General features: G+C 47.7%; 1 protein-coding gene across 2 annotated transcripts in view; it reads left to right on the top strand.

The window, feature by feature from the left end:
- GRIN2A (glutamate ionotropic receptor NMDA type subunit 2A) overlaps window positions 1–25,563 on the top strand; it is a 366,833-nt gene that overhangs the window by 125,777 nt on the left and 215,493 nt on the right. The gene's annotated exons all lie outside the window — the stretch shown is intronic.

Below are 25,563 nucleotides of genomic sequence, written 5' to 3'. Positions count from 1 at the left end.
AGGGAAAGGGTTAGATTGACAGTCAGAGATGGGAATTGGGGAAGAAGAGCATGATCATAGCAAAGGTGTTAGCTAGCATTTATTGAGCACCTAATATGCTGTGTGTGTGTGTGTGTGTGTGTGTGTGTGTGTGTGTGTGTATTAATCCATATTACATTCCTGGGAGTCAGACAATATTTTCTTCATTTTACAGAGAAAGAAACAAGTTCAGAGACATTAAGCGACCCCTCAAAAGACCTGTAGCTCGTAAGAGAGAGTGCTTGCCTAAGGGATACTTGTGCTTCAAAGAACGTGGGGACAGCGTCTTGCCTTAAGAAACTTGTCTAGCTTGTTCAAAGCCAGGCTTTTGTATAATAATTTAGCTGTAGGGAGTAGGTACAGCAGAGTGAGTAATCTCTTTACAAAAGAATTTGTCATTTTATTGAAACTTTACTGAAGATGCTCTCTAATTATCAAGCCCACACCCCACCCAGTGCACTGAAAATATGATTCAAAATTTATTAAGATTTACTTAGTGCACTTCTCCCCCTGGAACTCCTACTCTGCATTATACCTTCGATAGGCTGTAAAAATTAGCTTTTAAAACTGGGAAGATGTCATGGAAGAGGTGAGGTCTTAAAAATTAAATTTACTTTTTTGTCTTGCTTTTTAAATTATTGATAGTTTTATAGGTATCTTTCATTCCCTGCCCCCTTATCCCTATCCTTCCAGCCCCTACACCGCCCCCTCCCCCTCAGGTCTTCTCTACCCTATTGCCCATGTCCATGGTCTGTGCGTATTCTGACAGGTGTGAGGTGATATCTCATTGGGGTTTTAATTTGCATTTCTCTGATGATTAGTGATTTTGAGCATTCTTTCATATGTCTCTTGACCTCTTTGGAGAAATGTCTGTTCAGGTCTATTCAGGGAGCAGTGTGGGATCTCCCAGCCTCCTCCACAGATTTAACTCCCTCCACAGCTGCATCTCCCCCACAGCTCTGTCTCTCATACAGCTGCATCTCCCCCACAGCTGCATCTCCCCCACAGCTGCATCTCCCCCACCACTGCATCTCTTTCCACAACTGCATTTCCTCCTACAGTGGCATCTCCCTCATTCTGTGTCTAAACGTCCAGATGGCTTTCTGAGGAGCAGAGCAAGATGTAAGGAGAATTGGAAGCACAAATGTGAGGATATGTTGTGTGTGTGTGTGTGTGTGTATGTGTGTGTGTGTGTGTGTGTGCAGAGGTGTCAGAGTTTGCCTGTGATGTGTTTTTATGTGTATGTTTGAGATAGAGGGTATACAGTTTGCCTGTGACATTGTTTTATGTATGTATAGTGTGTGGGGGTATGAATGCATGCATCTGTGTTTGTGAGTCTGTGTGTATTTATGAGTTTGTATGTGTGCTGAGTGTGTGATCTCTCTCTCTCCTTCAGCCTGGCTCCTTCGTAGCTGAGAGAGGGGGCGGATGTCTGCCTATCACTCTATTCTCAGAGCTTTTCTTAAAGACAGTCTCCTCCCACTAGCTTAGGGGCCAGGAGCTGGCCACTCCAGGGCACTGACCCCAGGGTCTCCTTCTGGAAGGTCCTGCTGGCCCCTCCAGCCTGGTCCCTCTGCAGCTCGCTCTGCTGCCCCGCTGTTCTGCAGGTGGCAGCGTTGATAAGCCTTGCTCCTCTCTTACATCTGGGAGATTAGCTTTGGCAATCTTTAGCTTCTTGCCTTAAAAAACCCCACAAAAAACTCCCCAAACACCCCAAAATCATCTTTTAAAGTTTAAAAAGAAAAGAAAACACAGCGACTATGGTTTTAACAGAGCATCATTTATCTGAGACCCCAGGGATAGAGAGCAGGCTTGGTGCTGGTTGGAGTGCGACTCATATATGGTCCCTGTGCATCCTTGTTCACCTTTGAGTGGTGAGCGTGGGAACAGATAAGAAAACGCTGGAGGCAGTGAAACCTTCTTCCATCTGGCACCAGGGGGCAGGACCAACCCCCTTCTCTCCCTTTCTTATCCACTCTCACTTTCTTTTTTATTTGGTCTGTAAACACAACACGAGAGTGCACCCTGCTTGGCAGGTATTGTGCTAGTACCAAGGGCACAACATAGAAGCATACATGGTCCAGTCTGATTTGGGGGAGACCCAAAGTATTCTGACAGGTGTGAGGTGCTATCTCATTGGAATATCTCAAAGTAAGCATACAGAGAATTTGCAGTGTGAGGGAGGTGGTAAAAACATGGCATTGTGGGGCCTGGAGGAGGGCTGGAGAGCTTCCTGGAGGAGGCGACACCACCCTAATTTTTAAAGGACCAGTTGGGGTTATACAGGCCAGGGGACATTTGACAATAGGGAGCAGTTACTCCTGGCATCAGGCAGGTACAGGCCAGGGGGGTTGCTAACCAGCCTGCAATGCACAGGACAGCCCTCACAAGGCAGAATTATCGGGCCCCAAATGTCAGCAGTGCCGAGGCTGAGAAATCCTGGTGTAGGCACCGGAGATGGAAAGGCATTCCAAGGAGTGTGACGGGAACTGAGAGGAGCTGCAAGGACCTGGGCCTGTCTGCAAGGACAGCCGGGTGTGGGGAAGGGGAGATTAGACAGAGGAGTGAGAAGTTGTCACAGGCAGATGAATGAAGACCTTTGCCTGTCCTGTGGGGGTTGGACATGATTTTAGGATGGAAGGAGGGGCATTAAAGCATTTTAATCGGTGGTCAAATACGCTTGTAAGAAACATCACTGTGGATGCTGGGTGTGTGTGAGATGGAGGGGGCAGGGCCGAACCCTGGGCGCGGAGCCCTAGGCCAGGGGCTTTTAGTGCAGGCGGAGGGGCAATCACCGTGCTCCATAGAAGGGCTTAGAGTCGGTTTAGTTAGGGCAGTGCAATGGCATGCAGTTGCATAACAGGGCCGTTTTGTTATCTATCAAGAAAAAGCTACACAGAGAGAAAAGCGGTGAAACGAGGATCCAAAGTTCTACATGGCTACCAACGCCCTTTCATTAAATTACCAACCAGGTCAGCACATTGCATAACAACGCGAGCCATTCACTTTTGCTAACCCGAGCAGAATTCTCCGGGAGCCCAAATTCTGACGCTTGGACCAGGGATGAGGGACATCTGTGAGGTGATGTGTCATCAAGGCAAATGAGGTGTTTGTCTCCACGGCCTGGATCCTCCGGGGCTTAGAGGTGCTACTTGACAGGGTGTTATGGGTTAAATTGTGTGTCCCCCCCAAAAAAATATATGTGGAAGCCCTACCCCCCAGGACCTTAGAATGTGACCTTTTTTGGCAATAGAGTCCTTACAGAGCTAACCAAGTTCAAATGGGGCCGCTAGTGGGTCTGGATTCAAAATCACTGGTGTCCTTATAGAAAGGGGACATTGGGACAGAGTCAGACACTCACAGAAGGAGGAGGATGGGAAGCACGTCTACGTTTTTAAAAATAGTAAGTGCTAATAGTTTTATTCTGGCATAAATGGGAGAATGCCATCTGCAAACCAAGGAATGCCTGAGGCTCCCAGGAGCGGGCGGGGGCATGGACCAGATCTCAGAGCCCTGCGAGGGGCCCAGCCCTGCAGCCCTGTGGACACCGGGATTGGGGACGTCCGGCCTCCAGAACTGTGGGAGAACGAATTTCTCTGTTTAAGTCACCTGGTCTGGGGTCCTTTGCTCCATCAGCCCTAAGAACTAATACATCAGGGTGAACAGAGTGATTTAAAAGGGGGAGGTGCTGGAGTATTTCAGATAGGCCCCCTGAGCTCAGTAACACAAGAGAGGAGGTGACAGTCATTCAGTCACCACTCTTACCTGAAAGCAGGAGGCAGAGGTTCACAAAGTGTGGGACCGGGCCAGCAGCATCCCCATCCCCTGGGAATGCAGACCCTTGGGCTTTTCCCTGAAGACCCCCTGCATCAGAAACGCCCGGTGGTGCTGAAGGATGCTCCAGTTTGAAGCCACTGGCCTGGGCGTGTGAGACTGTGGGGAAGGCAGGTGAAGCTTCGTGGGGGAGGTGACACTTGAGATGTGACTTGAAGGATGGGCAGGGCTGTAGGAGGAGCTGGGGAAGGGCGTTTTAGATGGAGCAGAGGTGAGGAGGTGTGGAAGCATGAGACTCATTCAGAGGACATGGGAAGTCCAGTTTACGGGGGGTAGGTGGGGGGACAGTAAGTGCAGACACACAGTGGGAGGTGGGGAATGAAGCTAGCATGTTCTGTTGTAAAAGATTTGAAAGCCGGAATGAGTTTGTACTTAATGGGGCTCCCTAGAAGGCGTTTCAGGACCATTACTATAGGACGAAGCATCAGTGTGTAATTTGTTTGTGTGACACTCAAATTGGTTGCTCCCAGCCAGCAAATCACTGATACTCAAAGGCTATTTCTCAAAGTGTGGGCTGGTCCCTGAGATGAATGGAGGGGTCACACCAACACCAGGCTCAATCAACAGAATCACCGACCTCCTGTGAAATTCTTTTCCAGTTTTGTAGATTATGTCAAGGAGAAAGTCTTAGTCGGAGGGATCACGCCTCCAGCACCAGCTTTTTCCCCGTCTTAACAAAATGTCAGTAGGTCTCTGGCTGAAGGCCTTTGGCCGGCTCCCGCTCCAGCTGGAAGCCACCAGCATGGTTTTACAGCCATTGTACTGAGTTGTATGGCTGCCTTTCTGTCACGGGGAATGATACTGGTAATTCGTTTATGATGCCGTGAATAAAAGTATCTGTCAAAATAAATGTATTTAACTGAAAACTAACTTAATTTTTAAACTATTAGGTTATTAATAAAATGGGTGGTTCACAGATAGAGCAGAAATCTTAAAGATGGTTTTTGAATGATGGCAGTTGGGGACAGAAAACCTGTGTAGAATATGCACACAGCCCTAGCCAGTTCGATTCAGTGGTTAGGGTGTCTGCCCACAGACTGAAGGGTCGTGGGTTTGATTCCAGTGAAGGGCACATACCTCGGTTGAAGGCTCGATCCTGGCTCCAGTCCAGGTGCATGCGGTAGGAAACCAATTGACGTGTCTCTCTCACATCGATGTTTCTCTCTCTGTGTCTCTCCCTCTCCTTTCCACTCTCTCTAAAAATAAATGGGAAAAATATCTTTGGGTGAGGATTAATAACAACAACAAAAATATGCAAAGAGAAGTGTAAATGTTAAAGAAAGGAATGGTTGCACATAAGGAGGATGAGAACAGATTGTAGAGGTCTTAAGGCTAGGATAAGTTTATTCTCCATGGAGAACTACTGAAGATTATTTTAGAGTTAATGCTACAACAGCAGTACATGGGTGTGTGCGTCAAAATATACATACATGCGTGTTTCTCTATATATGTATGTGTCTCTGTATGTATATTGTGACTGTCTCTTTCTATACATATGTGCATATATAGATAGATCCCTCTATTTATATGTTTTCATGTGTATGTATGGGTATGTCTATATACATACATATTTGTATCTGTATATGCCTGTATGTGTATCTACATGTATGTATGTACACATCCTATATAATAAAACCCTAATATGCAAATCGACTGACCAGCGGAATGACTGGTCGCTATGATGCACACTGACTACCAGGGGGCAGTCACTTAACACAGGAGCTGCTCCCCACAGGGGGAGCGCTGCTCAGCCAGAAGCCGGGCTCATGGCCACCGAGCACAGTAGCGGTGATGGGAGCCTCTCCCGCCTCAGCTGCAGGCAGGCAGTAAGGATTGAGGGGTACCAGACTGCAAGAGACCCAGACTGAGAAAGTGATGTTTGCCGGGGATCGGGCCTAATCTGGCAGTCGGACATCCCCCGAGGGGTCCTGGACTGAGAGGGTGCAGGCCAGGTTGAGGGACAATGCCCCCTGCAGTGCACGAATTTCGTGCACCGGGCCTCTAGTATGTATATACACATATAAAGTATGTGTGTGTATATGGTGGGGATACCTAGATTTTGGAAATCTTCAAGAATGCAATCTCTTGAATAGATAACACCGGTTTTCTTTCACCTGAGACTATTTAAAGACTAGTGACTCCTTTATCTCTTGACCTTGACCATTAGCCAGCAAGTCATGATTCTTTTCCCCAGAGCCTGGATCCTATCTGAGCCAGTTTTGACGCAGATTGCTAATCTCTCCTGATCCCTGACTCAGCCTGAAGGCACAGAAGGAATGGGCCGTTGTCTCCGGGAGCAATAGGATGTGGTCAGATAGGACAAGAACTGTCTGCCCTTTATGCCGCTAATCTCAGCTCTCACTGGCAGCCAGCCTTCCTGAAGTCCTTCGTCTATGCCAAGGTTCTGGTCCTCTGTACGAGGTTTCCTAGCAGGTGTTCCTTGCTGGTTGCTTGGCCTGGGGTGATAGCAAAAAAATAAAGAGGAGGCAGAAAGTCCATTTACCTCAAGGTGGGAGGAGGAAGATGCCTCTCGCCTGCTTTCGTTGTGGTTGGATGCTGGGCTGGACGGGCTGGAGGACTCGCCTGTGTGGCAGTGAACAAGCCTGGACTCAGTGCACAGAGGCTGCGCTGGGAGGAACAGGCACAGCGCTTCGGAGATTCCGATGATGGTGTCCCCTTAATGCTGGTGGTACATGCCTTCATATAGCCTGTCTCCCCTCCTGGATTGCACACGGTGTCTTGTTCACCCTTGGATGCCCAGCACCTGGCTTAACGAGAGCAGAGCTTTCATTTCTGAGCATATTACACGGGCAGTAGATGTTACCATCACCACTCCCAGGTTTGGAAACTGTCGCTTGGAGGGATTAAGAGACTTGCCAAAGGCATGAAACTTGTCAGGGGCAGATTATGGTTCTATTTTAAGGATCTCTCCAACCCTTCACTCTCAGTTTTATCCTACCACACCACCATGCTTATTTCCATCATTGACAATTTTATTGTTTATGTGTTTATTGTCTTCGTGTCAGTTTCTCCCACCAGGCTCTGAGTTCCTGATGGCAGTACCCCTCTTTTGGGTTCCCCTTGATATCCTGAGTGTATAGCAGCCCCATCACAGAGCCAGGGCTCCTCAATATTGGTTAACAGAGTGCATGATGAATGAAGGATTTGAACCCAGGCCCATCTGACCAAAGCCTCACTCTACAACCTCTGTTCTCTACAGAATTTCATGTGATAGAATCTTGGTAAATGTTGATGGAATTGGCTTTCAGCCCAAGGTTGTCATGACAGGCGGCAGCAGGTATGCCACTTGAGAAAGTGCCAGAAATACATCCAGGGCAGGTATAAGCATATGCCCAGGAGTGCAAGGTGAACTACACTCATAAGTGCAGACCAGCTGGGCATCGGGGTGTCCAGGGAGCCTGGTGTGCTAAGGGGTTGGGGAGGTGCTGAGGTCAGGGGGCTCCCCATTAGGCAAGGACATTGGATATTGTTTCATGTGAGCAGAGGCTTCATGTTAGGAGTTTCTGCTGGGAGTCTGGCAGAACATGTGACTAAACCTCTTTCAGTGTCTTTGTCATTTGAGTTTAGGTTCTACTGCAGCGTGATGGTTCAGAGCATGGACTGGGGTTAGAATACCTGGGTTCAAACCCTCAATCCACCACTTTCTAGTTGTGCATCTATTGGAAAGTCCTCTTTCTCCTCCATGCCTCAGTTTCCTCATCTCTGCAGTGGGGATAATGATAGGTCACAAGAGCTGGATATGTTAATATATGTATAGCACTTAGGATACACAATAAATGCCCAATTTGCGGGTTTGGTGAGAAGATCCTAGAAGATTTGACCTTTAATAGTATAAAAGGCTACTAAAGAAACTTAGCCGAGGTGGTGATGGATTAAAGTATCTTTGTTTCAAATTCAGTGGATCAGAGGAGAGACCTAGAGGTGGGCAGGCCTAAGTCTTTAAATAACCACTTAATTTATACAACACATGTCCATTTCCATTTCCAAAGCATCATCAGAAGTTTTATCTCTTTGAGGCCTCCTATCCGTGTGGCTGTTACTAGCTTGTTTGAAAGTCATATTCCTTTGGTTATTCATTCGCATATTTCTTGAAAGCCTACTATGTGCTGGGCTCTGAGAGTAAAGTGGGGAGCAAAATCAAGCTTTCTCTGCTCTTCTGGAGCTTAAAGTCTAGAAGGGAGGAAGTGGATATGGAGAAGAGTGTCACCCATATTAATATACAATATCCTGTAATAAGTGACTCACTAGGGTTTTACTTGTAATTTTTCAACTTTACGATGGTGGAAAGGTGGTATGCATTCAGTAATAACCATCCTTCAAGTTTTGCATTTTGATCTTTTCCTGGGCTAATGGTATGTGATGCTAGGCAGCGAGCACAGCTCCCGGTCAGCCACGTGATCATGAGGTGAACAACTAGTGGTCTACAGTGTATTCATTGTGGTAGATGCTTTGCCCAAGAGAAGGCTAATGTAAGTGTTCTGAGCACTTTTAAAGTAGGCTAGGCTCTGATCTTTGGTAAGTTAGGTGTATTAGATCCATTTCAACTTAGGATCTTTTCAGCTATGATGGGTTTATTGGAATGTCAACCCATCATACATCGATGAGCGTCTGTACTGTGAAAGCACAAGGCGCACTATGAGAGCAGATGGTGGGGGGAGTCACTCACTTGGGAGGTCAGATGAGGTTGTGTAAGGACATGGACTCAAACTGGGATATGAAGACTAGGAAGGGGTGCCTGGGTGAAAAGAGAAGAGTGTTTCACAAAGTGGGAACAGCCTGGGCAAACCCCGTGGCAAACATCTGAAAACATGCCGGAGACTCTGGGCTCGGAGGGTCAGGCTGAGGGTGGGCAAGTGCAAAACCGTGCGAGGACTTGCAGGCCATGGTTGGGAGTTGCATCTTTCTCTTAAGAGCAGATGAAAGCCACTGAGGACTTCCAAACCATGGTGGAGGGGTCGCCAGCATCAGATTTACCTTCTGGAAGCATCCTCTCATGGCCACATGGAAGACCGACTGGAGGGAAGCAGAGGGGGTGCAGTAAGTCACAGCCCCTGAGCAGCCTTCATCCTTCCATGGTTCAGCCCCAGAGAGCTCCTGTTTAGTGGAGGAAGACAGACAACAGACAAGCAAGTGAATAGAGACGGTCAGGGAGCCATGCGGGCTGGGGAGAAAAATAGAAAGTAGGAGCCTGAGTCCATTTGGGTTGCTATAACAGATTACTCTAGACTGGGTGGTTTAAACCACAAACATTTATTTCTGACAGTTCTGGAGGCTGGGAAGTCCAAGGTCAAAGTGTCAGCAGATTTGGTTCCTGGTGAGGACCTGTTTTCTGGCTTGCTGATGGCTGTCTTCTGGTTGTGGTGAAGAGCAAAGAGATAGAGAAAGGGAGGGAGGAAAAAATGGAAGGAGGGAAAGAGAGAAGGTAAGAGAGAGAGAGAGAGAGAGAGAGAGAGAGAGAGAGAGAGATATCTCTAATATCTTTTATAAGGGTACTAATCCCATTCCTACAGGCTCTACTCTCAGGACCTAATTACCTCCCAAAGGCCTCACCTCCTAATACCATCACATTTGAGGTTAGGATTTTAATGTATGAATGTATTTGGGGGTGGGGTATTCAGTTCATACCTGCAGGGCAAAAAATAGAAAGGCTCAACTGCTGTTTAGATGGGAAGAACCTCTTGAAGTGCTGATAATGAGAAATGAGAGCAGCAGCTACATGAATATCTGTGGGAAGAGAAATCGGAGTACAGCAGATGCAAATGTCCTGAGGTGGGCACAGGCTCTGTGTGTTTAAAGAACAGCAAAGAAGCCAATGGGCTGGAGAGAAGAAATAGAGGATGTGTTCAGAGAAGTAGCAGAGGCAGATCATGTGGGGCAGGCGTCCTCAAACTACGGCCCGCGGGCCACATGCGGGTGTTTTTGCCGTTTTGTTTTTTTACTTCAAAATAAGGTATGTGCAGTGTGCATAGGAATTTGTTCCTAGTTTTTTTTTTAACTATAGTCCGGCCCTCCAACGGTCTGAGGGACAGTGAACTGTCCCCCTGTTTAAAAAGTTTGAGGACCCCTGATGTGGGGTCTTTAAGGCCACGTCAAGGATTCCAGTATTTAAATTTTATTCAGGATGGGACAAGAGGCCATTGGAAGCTGGAGAGCTGGGAAATGACGTGAGCTGAGTGGCAGAAAGATGCCAGCCTAGGCCTTTTCCCTTCCAATGCCAGGGTCCCAAACCACTTTCTCCAATTCAGAATTCTCCCTGGTCTTATGAGCGTGAGCATATTTTAATGTCAGCAGCCAGTACGGCAGAACCCATCCCCTGAACAATGCATGAGACACCAAACCAAAGAGACTTTACTTTAGAAAACTTTTGGTATCAAATTCTAAACTTATTTATTGCTTTTCCCACTGGACTGTCAGAACCTTGACAGCAGCGACTGTGTTTTGCTCACTGCTCTATCTCTGGAGCCTTAAATAGGATCTGAGACTGTGGATGTCAGTAACTCTTTGCTGGGTTAATAGATGATCACCCTGCACTTAAGCTTCTATGTAATGCCTCTTGGCCTGAGAGTAGAGATTCGGCAAAGAAAGAGGAAGGAGAAGATTAGAAAACAGAGAAATATTGGAGAGGCCCTTTTGTACCCCATCGATACAAAAGCACAAAAGAGAGAGTCTTGGGTTTAGATAGAATGCGAGGAGAAAGAATGCCTGGTCTTTGTGCGGGATTTATTTGGATTCCCAGGTGCCAGCTTAATTCCCCAGGGTAGGAGAAAGTACAAGAAGATCAAAAGGAATACCCTCCTGGCTTTCACACCTCCTTCCCCCTGGCAATGGTGGAGGCCTGAGCTCAGAGCTGGAGAGAGTGGAGGCCACCCCACCCCGGTGTTTCCCAGGGAGGCGGCATCTCATGGTAAATGTGCTGCTAAAGCAATCTAGTCACCTCCTGGAGCAGAGAAGGTGGAAGGAATCGGCATGTATGTGTCTGTTGTGTTTTCTGCCAGAACTGACAGTCATATTGAGCGACAAGAGAAATGCCATAACATTTGATGAAACAAAATTTACTCAAGAATGTGAAGATGACTTGGAAAGTCTCTGAACTAATTTCTTCCTGCCCCTTACCTGTGCTCCATTTCCATCACCAGCAGTCACCACCTAGGACCCTGTGGCCTGCATGGAGTTTCTACCTTAACTGGTTGCATCACGCAAACGATGAAAAAGCACTGCAGGAAGAAGTCAGGGAACTTTTAATCACAGATGAGGCGAGACATATGCTACATCCTCAAAACAAATGTCGGGGCATTAACTTTTAAGGGCTGCATTGGGTTTTTCTATTTAATATTGTACTCAGCATTTCTGTACTCTTTTTCAAATGCCGTTTTCCATTTGAATCTACATGGCGAAAGCCTTCGGGAAGATGTGCTATTTGACTGGGAAATGGAGTGTTCTCTTTAGGGATCCCCCGCTTCTGATTTCCCACAGGCCGTGAGCGCTGCCCTTGCCTGGATTGAGGGCCTGCTCACGCTTTGGGGAGGAAAGATGGGGTGGGACCAACATCCCGCTGTGTTTATTTACAGATTGTCTATGCTACAAGGGCAGAGTTGGGTCATTGTGACAGAGACTCTATGACCCATAATGCTGAAAACAGTTGCTCTCTGACCTTTTACAGGAAAAAGTTTGCCGACCACGGACTTAACAGTAAAGCTTATTTCTCATTCATCCAATGGTCCAGTGCAGGTCAACTAGCAGCTTCCTGTCACTTGGGATTTAAGGACCCAATCTCTACCATCTTGTGTCCCTGTCATCCTACAACACCTTACGGTGTTCTGCAACCAGGCATTGGAGGGAAGGAGAGAGGAAAAGTTTTCTCAACTCTTAAAAACTCCAGCATATTTCCTAGTGGTAAGTAAGGATTAGTCACATGGCCACACCCAGATGCAAGGGGTGTTGGGAAATGTAGTACCTGGCTGGGCAACTGCCTCCTAGCAACAGTGGCTTACTATGTTCAGGGAAGCACACACTCATTTTGGACAGATAGCCGGCACCATCATGCTCTTTTCCTGCTATGCTGGGTGCCTGGATTTGAATCGTCGCTCTTCCACTTAACTGACTGAACCTTCGGAGGAATTTAATTAAACACTCTGTGCCTCAGTTTCCTCATCTTTAAAATGGGCAAAACAACAGAACCTGCTTCATAGGGTTGTTGTGAGGAGTAAGCGATACTATATGCTACTTGGAGTGATTGGCACAGGTCTGGCATGGGGCACACAGATGTCATTCACCAATGATGATGGCATTTCCAGTGACTCCACAGAAAGGCAGAGCATCCAGCAGCATCCTTTTTAGAGCACTTTGTAATACGTCCCCAGCCACCTGCACTCCTTAGGGGGAAGCTGTGTGGGTATGAAAGGGGGTGTTTCCTGGAGAGACCTACTCAAGCCAAGGCCCTGAGGACAGACAGGGTGGAAAGGGTCCTCTGTCCAAGGCACACAGGTGTCTGTCTTGAATGCCTGTAGGAGGGTCAAGAGGCGGAACACACAGGCAGAGCCCATGCTTGGTTCACGGGCGCAGCAGCATCTCTTGTTCTGTCCTTTACTGAGCCAGCATCTACTTGCTTGTGACACGTGGCGGAGGGCATCAGAATGGGAGTCACAGAGGCATCGGGCCAGCCCTCCCTGGAAGCACTATGACTTCAGCGCCTCCAGTAACACGCCAGCAAGGGCTCCTCATGCCTCACTAAGTTTCCTCCCCCCTCCCCCTGGAAGCCAAGAAACGCTCCAAAATGTTCTATTGATTCTCAGAGCAGCACTGGTTGGTGGTAAGAGCAGGATTTATTGTCCCATTTTGCAGGTGGCCAGATGGAACCCTCGAGAGACACGCCAACCTCACATGGCTAGTCAGCGCAGAACAGGGAATGGCAGCCAGGCTCCCACCCTGCTGCCGGATTATGGAGGTTGTTTCTGAAACGGGCTAGATGAGCAGTCCTTGGAGCATGGAGAGGAAAGGCATTATATTCTGACATTGATATGTGGGTGTCCTTGCCAGCTGAACTGCCGAACTTTGCTATGAAATCTTGGACAGGTTTCTTTACCTCTCTGGATCTCAGTTTCCTCATCTGTAATAGGGACAGCTTCTTCATAAGCCCCTTATACCTTCATGCAGATGCCAGGGATCGGGGGAGCTCTAAACAACGCATTGTCTCCTGCAACAGATTCTATTTGAGAGCCTTCTATAGGGCCTGAGTGCTGCGGAGACAGCAGTCAACAAAATCGCGAAACCTTCTGTCTTATCTTTGGCTACAATCCAGCGTGAAGGAAAGCAGACACAGACATACACAAGTAAAGTACGAGTGTCAGCTGGTGATAAGCAATAGGAAAAATGGAGCAGGGAAGGGCGAGAGGGAAGGCTAGGGCGATGGTGCGACGGGGTTTCAATTTTAAATAGAGCCATCGGAAAGGGCTTCACTGAGCAGAAGCCATCTGAGAGCAGACAGACCAAGTAGGAGAGAGGATGGGATTCCTCCAGGTACGTGAGGAAGAGCACTGCAAGAGAGGGAACAGCATCTGCAAAGGTCTGGGGGTTTCTCTATTTGATACGAAGAATCTGAAAGGACCCAGTTTCCCATTCCCTAGTTGTTTTTGGTGAGGGGAGGGAAGAGAGAGAAAACAGACCGGGTTCTGTTTGACATGTCTCTAGTTGAGTGAAGTGGGTGGCTTTTCCAGCCATTGTTCAGAGCTGCCAGGGCTCATGTCTGCTGGTGGCATTCTCTCCGTGTGCTCTTCAGGCCCTCCCAGGTGGACTGTGCAGCCGAGCAGGGCATCTTCGGGTTCTTCAGTGGAGAGAAAGGGAGAGTCAGAGATGGGTCCTAATGCTCTTCTTGGATCAGAGGGAAAGGGATCTGACGATTGAAGATAGGAAATATTATCATTGTTTTCTTTGTGGCCTGGAAATACCCTTCTGACCGTGTTGCGTACATTGCATAGACCACGTTTCTATGCAGTGAGAAAAAAGAAAGGAAATCGATTCAAATAACAGTAGTAAATGATGTCAATAGCTTTCCTGTGTATGACTGACAGTGCCTCAAGCATTTTACTGTATTTGTTCGCATTCCGTTCCATCTGTCACACTGGTGAAGAAACTGAGTTCAGGAAAGTGAAGTGACTTAGCCCGAGTCATTCACTTAAATTAGTGAGAACCCGAGTCTGGATCTGAAGCCAGCTCCCAACCACTCAGCAGTCCTGTCCTGGTGGCTGCCCCTGGGGGAGCGGCTCTGCAAGTCTTCTCTGCATCCTCCTGCTGCTGCTGTGTTTCGTTTGTTTGTTTTGTTTTTCCTGCCGTGAGTGCATAGAGCTTCTCTAACCAGGAAGGAGGTTGGACTGAGAACAGAGATGATGTAGAGCCAGACAGCACTGTGCGAGCCAGAGAGGCTGCCTGGAGGTTGACTCCAGGACTCTGGCTGCCAGGCTTGCTTTGCCTGACTTGCTCAGGCCGCTTGCCTTTCTTTTTCCTTTGGAGGAAACTTCCACTGCCTCAAACACATTACGTCATTGCAACCCTGTCCAGTGCCCCAGCCTGGAAGTCTCCAGGGTTTGCAGCAGGATTTCTCTGAAGCAAGGCTGTATGTCCACCTGTGAGCCCTTGCATCACCTAGCCTGCCTCTCCCCGCCAGGTGATACACCTGGGGAATGACTTTTGCCAACACCCTTAGAGTGGACCCTACCCAATATGCTACTTCTTGTACCTTTATTTTCATCCCTGGGGCAAACTGTTATTTTCCTGGAACCAGTTTAGAAGGCACTGTGGCCTCCTTACTTAAACACATTCCAGAAGTCCTGCTGCTTCCCCCATCTGGCAAGTTTGAGCACCTTTTGTTAAACGTGGGCCATGAGTTTCTATAAACATAGAAATTCTATGATTTGGCTGCACCTCTACTAATTTCCTTTCCTCAGTAGCCCCTCTCATCTCTGTCACATCTCTCAATTTTCTCTCCTCCCTCTTTTCTCTCTTTTCTCCACCTTCTGCCATTTCTGTCTCTATTCTTCTCCCCTCACCATCCCCTTTTTCTTATCTTCCTTCTTTCTGGTTCTCCTATCCATATCCCTCGGCCTCTCCAGCCTCTCTCCACTTTAACTGTTACTTTCTTCTCATTCACTCTTGGGTGATTTTGTTGGAGGCTGTATTTGAATTAAAAGCTTATTTCATTTCCCCAAAAAATGAACAACCAACCAACCAAATAGCTATTCTGTGTCTACAAGTGGTCTCTTTTGCCACTCAGTGACTCTTACTGGACATAAAATAATAGCTAAACAGTGGGAAAGCTGTTGTGCCCGCCTCTTCAATGAGGAGTGAGTTGGGGTTATGTTTGAATATGGGCCTTCACGGTATTGTTTAGGCTTCTTGTCTTGTTCCCACTCAAACTCCGTGTCTTGAATGGGATTGCAGAATGCAAGTCTCTGAAAGGCAGGCCCACCATGGTTATGTGATTTTTAACAGGCAGTAGGAGACAGAGAAGAGATGTTGAGGACATAGGTTAGCCTAGACTGAAATGCATCTTTGCTCAGAACTGTGTGTGGCATCAATAAAGTCCTCATAATAGTGTATAATGAGTCCCAAATGCAAATGACCTGGCAGATAGCTGATGGGAGTTTGATGGGCTTAATTTGAGCTCCTGGGAAATGGCAGGATGCCATGGTGATTGAGAGCAGATCTTTGGGTTGGAATTCTGGCTCTGATGACCAGCTATATGACCTTGGGTGAGTCATTCAACCTCTCCAAGTCCCAGTTTGTTCTTCTGAACAATGGGCAGCATAGCAGCTTCATATGAGTGGATTAAAGGTCATAATGTGCAAAGTGCCTGGCATACCGCACATGCTTAATAAATACTTGTCAGTATTGTTTTCACTGTTTTGGGATCTCATTTTTATTGTATATAAAATGGCACCAATACCCAATTCCCAGGGCTGCTGAGGGGTAAGCTGAGACACCATACGTCAGAGACCTTTCTGCAAGGCCTATGGAAATGCGTGGACTGGCTACTATTCATATTATTCCAGGGTCACCTGGCAAGGCATTAGTACCCATTTATAGCAATATACTCTGAAAACTTTCATCTCATCAGAGATCATTGAACCAGGGCAATAGTAAATACCAGAATGCTCTCTGGTATTATAATTCCACTAGAGGCCCGGTGCATAAAATTCGTGCATGGGGGGAGTGTCCTTCAGCCTAGCCTGCACCCTCTCCAATCTGGGGCAATCCAGGACTGCTGGCTCTCAACCGCTTCGCCTGCCTGCTTGATTGCCCCTAACCGCTCATGCATGCCAGCCTGATCACCCCCTAATCACTCCCAAGCCAGCCTGATCGACGCCTAACTGCTCCCCTGCTGGCCCGATGGCCCCCACTGCCCTCCCCTGCAGGCCTGGTTGCCACTAACTGTCCTCCCCTGCTGGCCTGGTTGCCCCCAACTGCCCTCCCCTGCAGGCCTGGTCACTACCAACTGCCCTCTCCTGCTAGCCCGGTCACCCTTAACTTCCCTCCCTTGCCAGCCTGGTTGCCCCTAACTGTCCTCCCCTACTGGCCCGATTGCCCCTAACTGCCCTCCCCTGCTGGCCTGGTTGCCCCTAACTGCCCTCCCCTGCAGGCCTGGTCCCCCACAACTGCCCTCCCCTGCAGGCCTGGTTGCCCCCAACTGCCCTCCCCTGTAGGCCTGGTCGCCCCCAGCTGCCCTCCCCTGCAGGCCTGGTTGCCTCCAGCTGCCCTCCTCTGCTGGCCCAGTCACCCCTAACTGCCCTTCCCTGCTGGCCTGATTGCCCATATCTGCCCTCCCCTGCCAGCCATCTTGTGGCGGCCATCATATGTCCACATGGGGGTGGCCATATTTGACCTTATGGGGGCGGCCATCTTGTGTGTTGGAGTGATGGTCAATTTGCATATTACTTCTTTATTATATAGGATGATACCTATTATTTCATTAATAGTTGTTAAGGACTTTTAAAAAAAAGATTTTTGGTTGATTTATTGGGAAAAAGAGAGAAACATCGATGTGCGAGTGAAACATCCATCAGCTGTCCCCTACCAGGAATCAAACCCACAACCCAAGAATCAAACCGGCATCCTTTTGTTGTATGGGACAATGCCCAATCAATTGAGCCACACAAGTCAGGGCTATTGAGGACTTTTGATACTCACCATCAGTGGTAATAGTTGAAAATGGGCTCCTGTTGGTGTTCAAATCCTGGTATGTCTTTTTATTGGTTTTAAGATTTGTGCCAGATTACTAAACAAATCTCTGCCTTAGCTTCCTCATTTATAAAGTTGTAATCATAATGCCAACTTTGAAGATTCATTATGCAAATTGTGCTTAGTGCACCTAGATACACGTACATTAGAAAATAACACGGACCATGTGATACCTGTCCAATATATTCTACTTGGCTTCTGCTGGTGCTATAGAGCCACTGCCTTAGTTGGCTGAATTACTCCATATTCGGAAATCTTTATTCTCTAGCTTTGGAATGCAACTGGAACACTAGGAGCAGCTGGTGGTCATCATTTTGCTTGTTTACAATGTGTTATAAGGTTAGTCTGGGAGAACTCAGTTGGAATCTACTATCTCGATGTCTGGTGGCTGTTTATTCTATAGCAGATTGTTGAGGTGAGAGTTCTGGCTTCACCACTTACCAAATGCTGGGATACTGGGCCAACTTCCTGGGCCTCATTTTTGTTTTCTCTGAAATGGGAATAATAATAATAGAAGGTCCATCCAGGAGGGCAGAGCCTAACACAGCAGGTGCTCAATAAATGCTGAGCATCAGTTTGGTGAGTTTGTTCACTTGCTTTTTGGTATACCTTCCCACAAGACTCTAAGCTCCGTGAGGGTAGGGAACCATCTGTTCTGTTCATGGTTGTATCTCCAGCACCTAGCACAGTGCCTGAAACATAGTAGGTGCTCAATGAATGTGTTGAATGGATGCATGCTCGATCAATCTGTCATTCAACCTGTCATTCAGTGCTTAGGTCCTGTGGCTGCCTTAGAGCTGGAAAAGCACATGTTTCTTAGACTACCCAACTCTGCCCTTCCCTCTCCCACCCACCCAGTGGCGGGTCCCCAAAGGCCAGGAGTATGCTTTTGTGGGAATTCTGGCAGCCACCTGGCCCCTGGAACAACTTCTTCCGGAGACCGGCCTGCTAAATCGCAGCCAATTAGTACTGATTAGATGTTAATGAGTCTGAAGCTGCTTGGTAAACTGTTTAGCACATACCGGGAGGTGAGAGGGAGAAGCCCAGGGGATGTAGTGGCATTGTGCACAGGCTGCAGAATACAGGAGGCCTGACGGAGATCTGCAGCAGCTCAGTGACAAGTCCAGACTCTGCAGCTGTGGTCCTGTGTGCTGGGCGGACTCAGGATCCCTGCTCCCTGGCAAGAGAGTGAAGGGATAATAATGGCATTATTGTTATAGTAGAGTAATACTATTTACTGAGCACTTAGCCAGGGCCAAGCACTATGCATGAGGCACGACGTGTACTTAATTTTATTTCATCCTTACACCATCATGGGTTACACCCCTCATGGATTATTTACCCTCATGTTGCTACTGAGGATAGGAACACTGAATTAATCCACTTTATGTCATAGACCTAGTAAACACGTGTGACATCATGGCTGCAGAGTCTATGTTCTCCTTGGTTATTCAGAAACTCAATACAGAAAACTCGAATCTTACACTATTGAGCACCTAACTGTGTGCCCTTTGCATTGAACTCCCACCACGTACTGAGATCATACTACGCAGAACTTCAGTATTCTATTTATTAATCACCTGCACTGTGAAAGGTTTTCTACATAGTGACTTCTGGACTTGTTGGAAAACTAACCCAGGGCAGGTAGGAGGATTCCCATTTTCAGTGCGTATGTCCCTCATTTCACTTGAAACAGCTCTTTAAAGGGGGCAGATTGGGATTACCCCTTCCTCTCCAACCCCTCTCCCCCATTTCTTACAGACAGGGAAGCTGAGGGCCAGAGAGATGGGCTTCATAGGGGAGCCAGATCTAGTACTAGTGTCTCGAGTCCCAGCTTAAGGGCTCTTTCTGTTCTTCTGGTACCCCAGAGAAACCCCCTCCTTCCTAAGGATCCTGGAAGCGCCTGTGCTTGAGTATAAGCCAGCTTCAGTGTGAGTCATCATGCATTCAGGATGTGTGACGGTGGAAAAGGAGTGAGGAAATCAGTACCCAGGCGGGAAGGAAAGGTCTGAGCAGCCCCTGGAGGCTGGAACTGCACCTGAATTGTAAGGGACGTTATTGTGAATCCTCAGGACTTGCAGAAAAGCTGGGCGTGGACCAGCCAGCCTGCTAACACCTCTCCTAAGGGCAAGGTGTAGTGATTCCAGCATCACGGAGCTCAGCAGCGTGGGTGGCATGAGCCTGCTTTTTTTTAACTCTTCATGTATGAACTATCTCCAACCTGTAGACAAGTACAGAGAGCTGTATTAGAACACTGACTGGCCTGTCTCTTAGATTGAACACTTACCCAAGTTTCTGGCCCAAAGTAGAGTTTATTAAAAAGTTTTCTTTAAAATCAGAGACTGAATGTTCTGAACCAAACCACCAGTGGGGAAAAAGTACAATTTTGTGATTTCAGATCATGAGCACTGAGCTCCAGTGCCTTTTCGTTTCCTTGGGGTAATTTCTAATCAGTGCGGTTTAAAGTCAGGAGCAATTACACTTGAGGCTCTAAGTTCTGAATCCTGTCCCGGCAGGGGTGAAATTGACCAGCTACAATCTCAAAAGAAAGCATTCACCAAACATATGAGTAGCGAAAAGAGAAATTGGGGTGCGGGGTGGCACTGGTTTAATCTACTTGAGAAAAAACTGTGTTCCTGCCTTGGGTAGATAAATTGTTTATGTATAAATAATGCTGCTGATTAGAAATGCATTTTATCTTTAAAGTGTGCTTACAGATTTCTGCTTCGAAATGCTATTTTAGCCTTCCTCTTTGAAATGCCTCGAGGATCTCACCACTTCCTCACTGCCATCCTTATGACAGTACCTACCACTTATTGTGCTCCTGCCGTGTGCCAGGCAGTGATGGATGCTTTACACGCACAATCTACCCCAGCCCTTACTTTACAACCTGATGATAATAATGATGAGAGCAGTGATTATAAAATGATAATAAACAGCTCTCAGATATTGAATACTTGTCATATGCCAGGCGTTGTGCTGAATGCTTGCTTTCCTGCACTACTGCATGTTATTCTCATTCCTGCCACACAGGAAAGTGCTCTTAATGTCCCCATTTTACCAATAAGGTGTCAGCAATGGGGAGATTCCCCCCCTTTTTTTATTGATGGGGTAACTGAGGCATAAGGAGATCAAGCCATTTGCTCACAAGCTCGAACAGGACCCAGGTCTTTCTTACACATCTCTCCTTCCTTGGACTTTATTGGAGAATGGATCATCCTCACCTCATTGGATCTAATTAAAAATGTGTTTTCTAGGGGGAAAGGGAGGATTTTTCTTGGGGCTTGGAGGGATGTGGGAGAAAAAGTGAGCTCTGAGCGACACAGGCCAGTGCCCAGACTGAGGGTTTGGAGCTATAACCCTGGGTATGGCCTCACGGATGACAACCAGGGTTTGCAGGGTGTCTGATTCTGAGTCGGGATCCGGACAGTCAGAGCAGCCTAGAGTTGAGAGGCAGGTTTCTCTCTACTCATCTCCATGGACAAGCAGAGCTGGGGTTCCAATGTGTATGTATGAATGGTGGAGACAGGCGTGCCAAGCTGAATGCCATTGGCACCAGGACAGTCACCTTCCTGTCTGGAGTTCCTCTCCTGCAGCCTCAGCAACCAGTGGGCCAGAGGCTCCCCGATCCCTCTTTGAAAGTGTCCCTTGTGTGGACAGCCTGGGACAGCCTCCAGGACCCTCTCACCTGCCTACAAGCAGGTCTGGCCACAGCGCTGAGTGGAGTCCCAGGCCACTGCAGTGAACAAGGGCTGGTAGTTCCTTTCCACATTTTGGTGAGCTGCACTCCAGGGGCTGCCAGGAATATCAAGGTCAAACACAATGGGATTGCTGCCCCCGTGTGTGCCTTCCGGTGCTACCTGGCAAATTCCACCTTCTTCGCTCCAGACTCTTTCTGGAAGACACCAGCCTTCCTTTCTCTCACCCTGATCAGAATTCTTATAGCACCCATTGTTTCATTTAACAGGCACTTTATCATGTATTGTTTTATGGGTTTGTACTTGAGAGAGCCCACATGTGTTTGGTGTGCCTTCCAAGCTAGACTAAATAAATGCCTGCAGATCAAGCCTCATTTTAATAATTCATTTTTTTAAAATAGTCCGCTTATCTTTTTATTTTTCTAATGACAAAAGTAGCATAGACTTGTAGAAAAAATTGAAAGAAATGTATTAGGGCTAGGACTAGGGTGGGCTAGTGAAGGCACTCACCTTGAGTATAAAATTCAAGGGGGCCCTAAGAAAAGCAAACAAAAAAAATCACACACCTCAGTTATCAAGATAAATGCTACTTTAATGCAAAAATTAAAAAAACAAATTAGTGCAAAGAATCTCATGATGAAGAAAATATTGAAATTTTACATAAAGAGAGGATCCGACGGAGCTGGGACTACGGTGACAGGTGAGCCAGGATCAGGCAAGGGCAGGGTCAGATCCCATCTTTATTTCAAATTTGACATTTATTTCATCATAGATTTCTTTGCATTGATTTTGACTTGTAAAAATTTTGTATTAAAATATTCCTTATCTTTTATCACTAAATCTTTTGACACCCTCTTAAATGTTGCACCAACAATCTCATTCACCTCCCCCTGGTCCAAGCCCTGGTGATAATGACCGGTGTTTACCGGGCACTTACTGTGCCCCAGGCTTGACCCCATGTCCTTTAGGTGCTCAGTCCTTACAACCCCAGGAACCAGGAGCTGTTACTGCTCCTTCACATTTCTCAGAGCACTTGGGACCCCAGAGCAGTAACTTGCTACTAGTGCAGCTCAAAACAGGCAGAACCAAGACGCTAAGGCTGGTTTGCTCTAGAACATGCACTGGGGTTACAATACCCTGTGCAGCCTGGCCGGTGTGGCTCAGTGGTTGAGTGCTGACCTATCAACCAGGAGGTCACAGTTCGATTCCCGGTCAGGGTACATGCTCAGGTTGTGGGCTTGATCCCCAGTGGGGGGTGTTCAGGAGGCAGCCGATCAATGACTCTATCTCATCATTGATGTTTCTCTTTCTCTCCTTCTCTCTTCCTCTCTGAAATCAATAAAAATATATTTTAAACAAACAAAACCACAATACCCTGTGCAGAAATACTTTCCAGTCCAGCCCTTGCTCATTACTTCCCCGGGTAGCCAGACTCAGCTAGTGCCCCATGAGACCATCACCGCACATACAGTGGCATGAAATTATTATCTGTTTACTTGTCCATCTTCTTCCTGAGGCCTCGTAAAGATGGTGTTGCCTCATCTTCCCATGGTTATTTTGTACCAAAACCACGAAAGGGTCATAGGCTGCTTTGGGATTGCTCACCTGCTCATACGGCTCCGGACTCAACCTCATTTGCCCCAATAGAAACATGCTTGCGGAGGACAGAGAGGCCAATGGCATCTTATCTCGTAGTTGGTAATCACAGCCTTTCTCTGTGTTTGTGCTCATCCATCAAGGCCCATTAAGCAGCAGTGGCCTGGAGCCTTTTTCCTGCGTGACTGATGATATTTGAAGACTTGGCAGGGAGGTGCAGAGGCTCGGCTTGCATGCCAACTCCATCCTGCTGCCCTGTGTGAGTAACAGTGGTGGGGTTGGGGTCTGTTCTGGTCGAGTCAGATATGCTTTAGCTCACATTGCCCTAATGTGGAGGAGCAATGTAATCACTCAAAGGGGAAGAGGAACGATTGCAAAACCTCAACTTAACTAAACTCCATTCATCCTCTAGTTGCTGTGCCAGATACGGGAGGTTCAACCATAATCAAGGACAGGGCTCCTTGCCCTCATAAGACATATGATTGGGGAAGTGCGTCGTGCACTGAAGTGGGTTGTGATTGGCAAGCAGAGGCAGCCCCTTAGAAATACTACATGCAGTGCATGCATGGGGCAATAGTCTCCTTTTCTTTGCCCTGTGTTAACCTACAAATAAAAGGCCAGAGTGAGAGCTAGCAAGCACTTACTCGATATCAAAATATGAAAGCTATTCCGGAAGCACTGATTCAGGCAGAAACACAAATAGTGTTTCCATGAGGCAACAAAGGCGATGGGCATTTATGAGAGGGGAAGGGGAACGATTGCATCAATAGAAGGAAGGCATTTCTATTGGTGCAGATAAGCTAACATACGGATGCTAATTCAAAACAACGTGTTTAATTTTCAGTCTGGCAGTCATCAGTCCAGTGGTTATAATATCTGCTTTCATTATCTTTGCAAACAGTTCTTTGGGACATACGTTGCTTTAGGCCAGTGGTCGGCAAACTGCGGCTCGAGAGTCACATGCGGCTCGCGAGTTGCGGTTTGCTGTTCTGTTGACTAATGAGTTTGCCGAACACAGGGATAGGGGCTTAATCACAAGGAACAACAACAGTCTGTAATAATTGGAATCGAGAGTCTATGTCAGTGGTCGGCAAACTCATTAGTCAACAGAGTGGCAAACCACGACTCTCGAGCTGCATGTGGCTCTCGAGCTGCAGTTTGCCGACCACTGCTTTAGGCCAAGTTCAAAGGCTATTTTGCCCTGTTTTAACATTCCAAGGTTTGGGTATAAGACGTGCAAGGTGGTTTCTCTGGGATGGGAGCCCTGGCTCAATTTTAAAGTGGCTTGTATATATATTAGAGGTTCGGTGCACAGAATTCATGCACAGGGAGGTCCCCTCAGCCCAGTCTGTACCCTCTCCAATCTGGGACCCCTTGGGGGATGTCTGACCCCCCACTGGCCTAGTCGCCCCTCACTGCCCTCCCCCCCCTGCCAACCTAATCATCCCCAACTGTCCCCTCCTGCCGGCCTGGTCACCCCTCATGCTCCCCAACCCACCCCCCCCCCCCCCCGCCAGCCTGGTCATCCCACGCAGCCTGCTTGTTCAGTCGTTTGGTCGTCCCTCACTAACCCCTGTGCCGGCCTGGTTGTAAGCAGCCATCTTGTGAGGGTGTGAGGGTCAATTTGCATATTACCTCTTTATTATATAGGATATGATGGATGTGTGGAAATCCAGTGTGCATGAAGTGGATGTTCTACCCATCCTGTCTGAGCTGTGGCTGAGAGTTGCCTGGGGTGACAGAGGGAACCCTCACCATAAGAAGCCCACAGTCCAGTTGAGAAACTGAACATTGCTCAGATTTTCAAGGTGTCTTTCCTGACTGTCCCCCACAAAATTCCAGGCTGAGTTAGGTGCCCCTCCTCTGCGCCCCCCGGGCCCCCTCGGCTTCCTTCACCCAGGGAACGCCCAGCATGCTGTTGAGGGAGGGTCTGCTTGGGTGTCCATCTCCCACACTGAGTATGAGCTCCCTCAGCACAGCGCTGAGCCGTTTCACGGCCCTGCCCCCCTGCACTTGCCGCGCCTGGTAAACAGTACGTGCCTCGTAAATGTTTGTCGAAGGAATGCAGTGATTAGATGATTGAACAGATGAAAATGCTTAGGAGCGAGCTTAGGCAGCGCTGTTAAATGAATGCAAATTAATCTAGTGCAAACTGTGTACGTAAGGGCAAAGCGATGTTTCAAATGTAAGTACACTCAGAAATTGAAAGTGCTTTCAGAATCAGGAAGTCTCTTCTTTTTCCGCTTGAGCAAGCTAGTTGCAGGTTCGCTGCCTTGAAGTACGTCAGCTGCACCTGGACTTGGAAGCAGGGCTCCAGTGGTATGCACAGGTCTCTGCACTTCTGGGCTTGGGTCTGCTCGTCGTTACCTGACACGGCCAAGAGTGCTACGGGAAGTAACAGGGACTACCATGTGGACATCTTTGGGGACCGTTATTCTGTCTATCCCACATGACCAGCCCTTAGACTCTACTGAATGGGTTGATGTATTTCCTGTACTTGCCTCTCCACTGTGGACATTTGTTTTTGGGACCCCTGGCTTAAACGGCTTGTCTAGATTAGATGGAAAAATAATTCACTGGTGGGTTTCAGGGATGCTCGGAAAAAGCATGCTTCTGCCAGAGCAGGAAGGAGGGCCTCTCTGGGGAGCTAGGAAGCAGGCTCTGACGGGCAGCGACTTCAGCACACAGCAGTCAGGGTGAATCCGTTCCACCGTGCATCTTTCCCCTTGAGACGTGGATTCTTGGAGGAACGAGTCTGATTGGTTGATCTGGGTCCCACCTTAACCTGCGGAGAGCAGGTGCCTTGATTGATGTCCTGACCATAGTGATTGGGGAGAGGTGGTTCCCAAAAGGAAATAGGATGTTGCTTCTAGTAGAAGAAGAGTTGGATACTGATACATTTTTACTTGGAATGACTTTTAGAGTTGAGGCCCAGGTGATTCCGTAGGTCCCTTGGCATCTTACTAAGTACTTCAGGGTGAATTGGGGATGTGGGATGGTGAAGAGAGCTGCTCATGAGCTGAATGAACTTGGTCAAGTCTATTTTCCTCTCTGGGCTTCGATTTCTCCTCTTCAAACAAAGAGGGGCAGCCTAGAGCATCTTTAAGTTCCTCTCACCTCCAAACCTAGAATTCTATCTCGCCCAAGTGTCTGGGCAGATACTCTT

Source organism: Eptesicus fuscus, chromosome 4, assembly GCF_027574615.1.
Source record: "Eptesicus fuscus isolate TK198812 chromosome 4, DD_ASM_mEF_20220401, whole genome shotgun sequence".
Taxonomy (NCBI): domain Eukaryota; kingdom Metazoa; phylum Chordata; class Mammalia; order Chiroptera; family Vespertilionidae; genus Eptesicus; species Eptesicus fuscus.
This window is presented reverse-complemented; position numbering and strand designations above follow the sequence as displayed.